Source organism: Triticum aestivum, chromosome 2A (genome assembly GCF_018294505.1).
Source record: "Triticum aestivum cultivar Chinese Spring chromosome 2A, IWGSC CS RefSeq v2.1, whole genome shotgun sequence".
NCBI lineage: Eukaryota > Viridiplantae > Streptophyta > Magnoliopsida > Poales > Poaceae > Triticum > Triticum aestivum.
In genome coordinates, this window is record NC_057797.1 from 87,683,205 (window position 1) to 87,689,068 (window position 5,864).

Here is a 5,864-nt window from a genome sequence, read left to right on the forward strand (position 1 = left end):
GTTGTACTAGTGGCAGCAGAAATCTTCAGGGCGGTGCTGGGATGGAGAGCCGTTCGCAGGACTGCGGCGACGTGATCTTCTGAAGTTTCTTCACACTGGTGAAAGCCTTGTGGGAGATTTATTCTGTCATCGATCTATACATGTAGCTCCTGTCTTATTTCTTCAGTCTGAACTGTTGGGGGTTATGCTACTAGTTATCGTTTGTTCTGAACTTGATGTTCTGGTTGTTTTTGCTTGAGTCGTCCTGGAGAACTCGGCTTGTGGGATTTCTCAGGGCTGTGCTGGGTGGTTGCGTTTTGCGTTTGTGAAACCTAGTCAGTTTCTTAGATTGGGTAAAAATCTGCACTTCAAAGGACGGAGGCTGTGGGATTGGCTCTTTTGCATCTTCAAGGAGTGTGCATCGTAGGATTTGGAGAGAATTTCTTATTTAACATTGTCTTAAAATTGGATGCCCTATTTAACACCGAAAAAATATTTCTTCCCTCTATGACATCAACTCTAAATTTTGTTCCCAATATAACACATATGTACAATATTTAAGCTAACGGTGTTAAATTATGTATGAAATGACAATTTTGCCCTCAAACATCTAGCCAATCTGCCCCTATATTTCTGTGTCATATTTAAAGGTGGGATAACACGAGTCGGTGTGGCCAAAAGGTTGTGCTAAAACTAATTTGCCTAAGCTTACCTGATAGGCTGATAGGCCAGGCTCTAGTGGTACGTGGGCACGGCGACAAGAAGTGTTCTGTAATTTGTATGCAAGTTGGAGTTTAGCAGACTGTGCCGCACCTGCCGGAGCCAGTGGCAGCACGTCGTGTTTTCGTTCGTTCCGCCGGGAGAGCGGAGTTGATCGATCCAGCAAGCTAGCCTTTCACATGTACGTGTGTCACGTACGGCTAGACGTGCGTGCACTGATTAATGAAGCAGCGAGCTTTTGAACGTACGTGTGCAGCCCTTCGATAATTTCTTTTAGCGTTCTATAAAACTAGCAGAGGCACCGGGGAAAAGAGATTTTGGTGATATACTAGTGCCAAGGGTAGTATTGTCATTTCAAGCGCCATTTAACACTGTTAGCTCAAAAAATTGACGAAAGTGTTATATTGGGAATAAAATTTAGAGTCAATGATAGATAGGAAAGAAATATTTTGGCAGTGTTAAATAGGGAATTCAATTTTAAGATAGTGTTAAATAAGGAATTCTTTCTATGATTTGCTCCTGTAATGTAAGTTGGCAATGGCCTGGTGTCAGTTGTAAGACTTGGTGATTTCTAATAATGGAAATCATAGAGGAACCTCTCTTTCTCAAAGAAAAAAACACTACCTACTGGATCACCTTTTCTTTTCTTTTGCAAGTGCGGCACCGTTTTGTTTCACTTATAATCGAGAGAATATAGCTGTAAAGGCCGCCATCTTATTATTTGCTTCATCAAAGAAAGAAAAAACATACCTGGCGGCTTCCAGGAAAACTATGGTTATCGTAAACCAGAAGTCATCCTACCGGCGGAGCTCAGCCGGGTAGCCGCCGAGCAGGACGACGGTTGCCCACGTGAACGCCAGCGTGCCCAGCGCGTTGCCAAACCTTTCAATCAGAGCGACCAAGTGCACGAAGCGATTCAGCAGTTTCTCCGGCGCGGTGGACATGCCGGCACGCGCCGCCGGCGGCGCCGGCATCTGTATGCGGTGCTCGGCGAGGACTTCCGCCATCGCTTCTCAAGGCGTAGGCGAGCTCGGCGAGCAATGGCATTTATTGATCCGCACGATGGTGGAGTCTTAAGTTATGCAACCCACTAAAGCTGCACCAAGTCAATTAACCGAAATGATTTTTTTTGCGGGGAATTAACCGAAATGATTGAATGAGAATGTTAGCATATACTCATATCTTCTACTCCAGTAATGTACTAGTACAGGAAGTTAATAGCTACTTGCGCTATTCTAAATCTGGCTTTGCCAGTTGTATCGCCCCGGTTGTACAAAAGTCAAAGCCTCTTCTCATTTGGATGTACGTGCACGGGTAGACATGTTTAACTCACATAGAAAAAGCCTGCTGCCTTGTGCATGAATTGGTCGCCAAACCCGTTGTCCAGCCCTTGTAGCTACAATTGAAGAAAACAGTGTACAAAAGTAAATTACCATGACCAAGCACACTAATACATATGTAGGCTAATCCAAGAGAGTATCTCTCATCATAGTCATAACTGTTCTTGTCTGGGGACACATGTACATTCCATTTTGGTGTCATGTACTGCTATTTCTAATTGATCTATATCTACTAAGATACAAAGCACCCAAGATTTGAAGCCTTTTGATGCGCCGAGGGCTATAGGGGTTGCAGGGCGTCACCTGTAAGGGTGTGTGTCATTGGTTGAGGGTTTTTTGTCTGTTTTTTGGGTCTTCTCTTTTCTATTTTTTAATTTTCCTTTTCAGATTTTAATTCATGAACATTTATTAAAATTCGTGAGCATTACAAAAATTATGGATATTTTCTAAAATTCCAAAATATTTTTAAAAAACTCATGAACTTTTTCAAATTCATAAATATTTTTAAAGTTTATGAACATTTTTTAAATTTGTGAGTTTTTTCAAATTTATGAAAAATTGAAATTCATTCATATGTTAATTTTCTAACCTTTTTTAAAATATTCCTATTTTCAAAATTTTGCAATACTTTTAATAATCCAAGGTATTTTGGATCCAATGAATTAAGCAGATAACACATGGAGGATCTGTAGGGGTTAAGCTAATGGTGTAGAAGGCAACTTCTTTGTCACAAGGAAAGGGCATAGGCAGGGGGACCCCATCCCCCCCTTACTTTTTAATCTGATAGTAGATGTTCTTACTAGGATGCTATATAAAGCAGCCCAAAATAATCTGGTTAGTGGGCTTTGCCCTGACTTTCTTCCAGGAGGTGTCATCTGCCTCCAATATGCAGATGACACCATGCTTTTCTTAGAAAATAATCTGGAGAAAACTAACAATATGAAAATGTCCTATACTGCTTTGAGCAAGTCTCAGGCATGAGGATCAAATATGCCAAGAGTGAACTAATCATTTTGGGAATGGATGCAGACAGATCTGCATCCTTTGTTGACATTTTTGGTTGCACCATAGGGAAGCTGCCTATTAAATATCCCGCGATCCCACTCCATTATGATAAACTAAGGAGAGAGGACATCCGGCCTATCATAGACAAAAATTTAAAAAGGATGGTCGGCTGGAGGGGAAAACTCCTGTCCTACTCTGCTAGACTTACTCTAATTAAGGCATGCCTCACTAACATTTCGGTATACCTGCTCTCCTTCTTCAAATTCCCAAAGTGGGCACTAGATTTGATAAATACTCAGCTAGCCCATTGTATGTGGAATGATTTTGAGGGGAATAGGAAACTACACTTGGCTAACTGGCACCTAGTGTGTATGCAGAAAAGCATGGAGGTTTGGGAGTGCCCAACCTTAGAGATGTTAACTTGTGCCTACTAGGGAATTGGGTAAAAAGACATATTAAAGATGAGGGCAACATTTGGAGGACTATTGTTGATAAGAAATATATCAAAAACTCCCCAAACATTTTTGCTAGCAAAACCCCCAACCCGTCTAAATTCTGGCAATGGGTGCTTTGGGCCTGTGTAAAGATATGAAATTTGGTTATAGATGGCAGGTAGGCGATGTAAAGAAAATTAACTTTTGGGAAGATATCTGGTTTGGCACTTCCCCCCTCTCTATGCAATTTTGGCCAATCTACACTATTTGTGAACAACACTGTCACTCTCTTTGAGGTGTGGGATGGGAACACTATTAAACTGTCTTTTAGGAGAACCTTTTCTGATAAGCTGCTGGAATCCTAGATGTGCATTGAGTAAATCCTCCATAGCGTCTCTTACACCGGAGATGATGATGCTCTCATCTGGCAGCATGACTCCAAGGGGGTGTATACAACCACTTCCTTATATAGTATTATCAATTTTAGAGTGGTTCAACCCATCTATATCCCCTCTGTTTGGTCTGTGGTCTCCCCCCTAGAGTCCAAATTTTTCTCTAGCTATTGGCACACAACAAGCTGATGACTAGATATAATTTGGAAAAAAGAAATATGGGAAAACCTTGCGCTGATCATGAGAGTATTGATCACCTTTTTTCAGTTGTGTTGTTGCTAAAAGCATCTGGAAAGATGTCTCTATTTCCCTTGATATACCTGTTGGACAAGACTATCTGTCTGTAGCTAGATTTTGGCCTGCTAGCAAGAAACATTGTGCTTGTATCACGTGGGGGATCTGGAAAAATTAGAAATGCGGATGTGTTTGAAAATGCTATCTAGTCTGATGTTAAACATGTTTGGAGACGAATCCTCTAGATGATCAGGAAATGGAAGATTCTGTTCAAGGAGGACTACCTTCCAAGATAGATGCCTTCATCCAATGGGTCTCGACAATGCTCCAAACCCCCTTTCGGTGACAATGGGATAACAAGTTTGGACCCGACAGGGGTGCTCACTAGGCTCACTCTGGGCGAGCTTGGGGCGTTGAGCATCCCCCCTTCTGCCAGGAACAGGAAGCTAACCATGCTCAACCCGTCCACACCACAGGAACTGCCATAGTCTTCGGAGCCTTCACCTCTAAAGAAGACCAAATTCAAGACAGGGGCGCTGGAGGATCTGGCCCTGGGCCTCGAAGTTACCTGTTAAAATCTAAGGAAAGTCGTATGTAATAGGAACCTAAAACAATTAGTATCTCTATCCCCTTTTGCTCCTGCTTTTGAGCAAAACTTGGGACGCGGTTTCCATGCGGCGGTTCAGCTGCTTTCCTCAGTTTCTTTTATTTTCTACTATAGGTAGCTCCATAACAAAACCTGAGTTTCTTTGTGAACCTTTTTCGCTGGTTTCATATATAAATATGGAACCGGGAGGGCTTTGCCCCTCCTGATGCTCTAAAAAAAGCTCCACTTCACCTCTCCTTCGATACTTCTAGGGCCAAAAGGCGAGTGGTGTAGCCACTGGCGAGGAGCACACGGCACTGTAGGATGCACTTCAAATGTTCGTGTTAATGCGTCAACGAAAACTATTTTGTGTAGTTTCGTATTTCAGTGCAAGCACAATCAACTCTTTTTAACCGCCCAATGCCCAGCTGATGTGTCTTCGTGTCTTCTACCTCCTCCGTCCATAATATAAGACCATTTTGAAGGAAATATGCCCTAGAGGCAATAATAAAGTTATTATTTATATTTCCTTATATCATGATAAATGTTTATTATTCATGCTAGAATTGTATTGACTGAAAACTCAGTACATGTGTGAATACATAGACAAACAGAGTGTCACTAGTATGCCTCTACTTGACTAGCTCGTTAATCAAAGATGATTAAGTTTCCTAGCCATGGACAAAGAGTTGTCATTTGATGAAAGGGATCACATCATTAGAGAATGATGTGATTGACTTGACCCATCCGTTAGCTTAGCACTTTAATCCTTTAGTTTACTGCTATTGCTTTCTCCATAACTTATACATGTTCCTATGACTATGAGATTATGCAACTCCCGAATACCGGAGGAACACTTAGTGTGCTCACTAGTAGAAAAAGGGCCTTCAGTCCCGGTTCATAAGGGCCTTTAGTCCCCGTTCTGGAACCGGGACTAAAGGGTCGGTACTAATGCCTATCCCTTTAGTCCCGGTTCAATCCAGAACCGGGACTAAAGGGCGCGGCCACGTGGAGCTCCACCTTTAGTCCCGGTTGGAAATTTTATGATTTTTTTTGAATTTTTTTGAATTTTTTTTATTTTCAAATTTCTGAATTATTTTAACCTCTAGTCTGTAATCACCACCCCTCATCACTTCTCAATTTAACCTCTAATCACCCCTCATCATTCCAAATC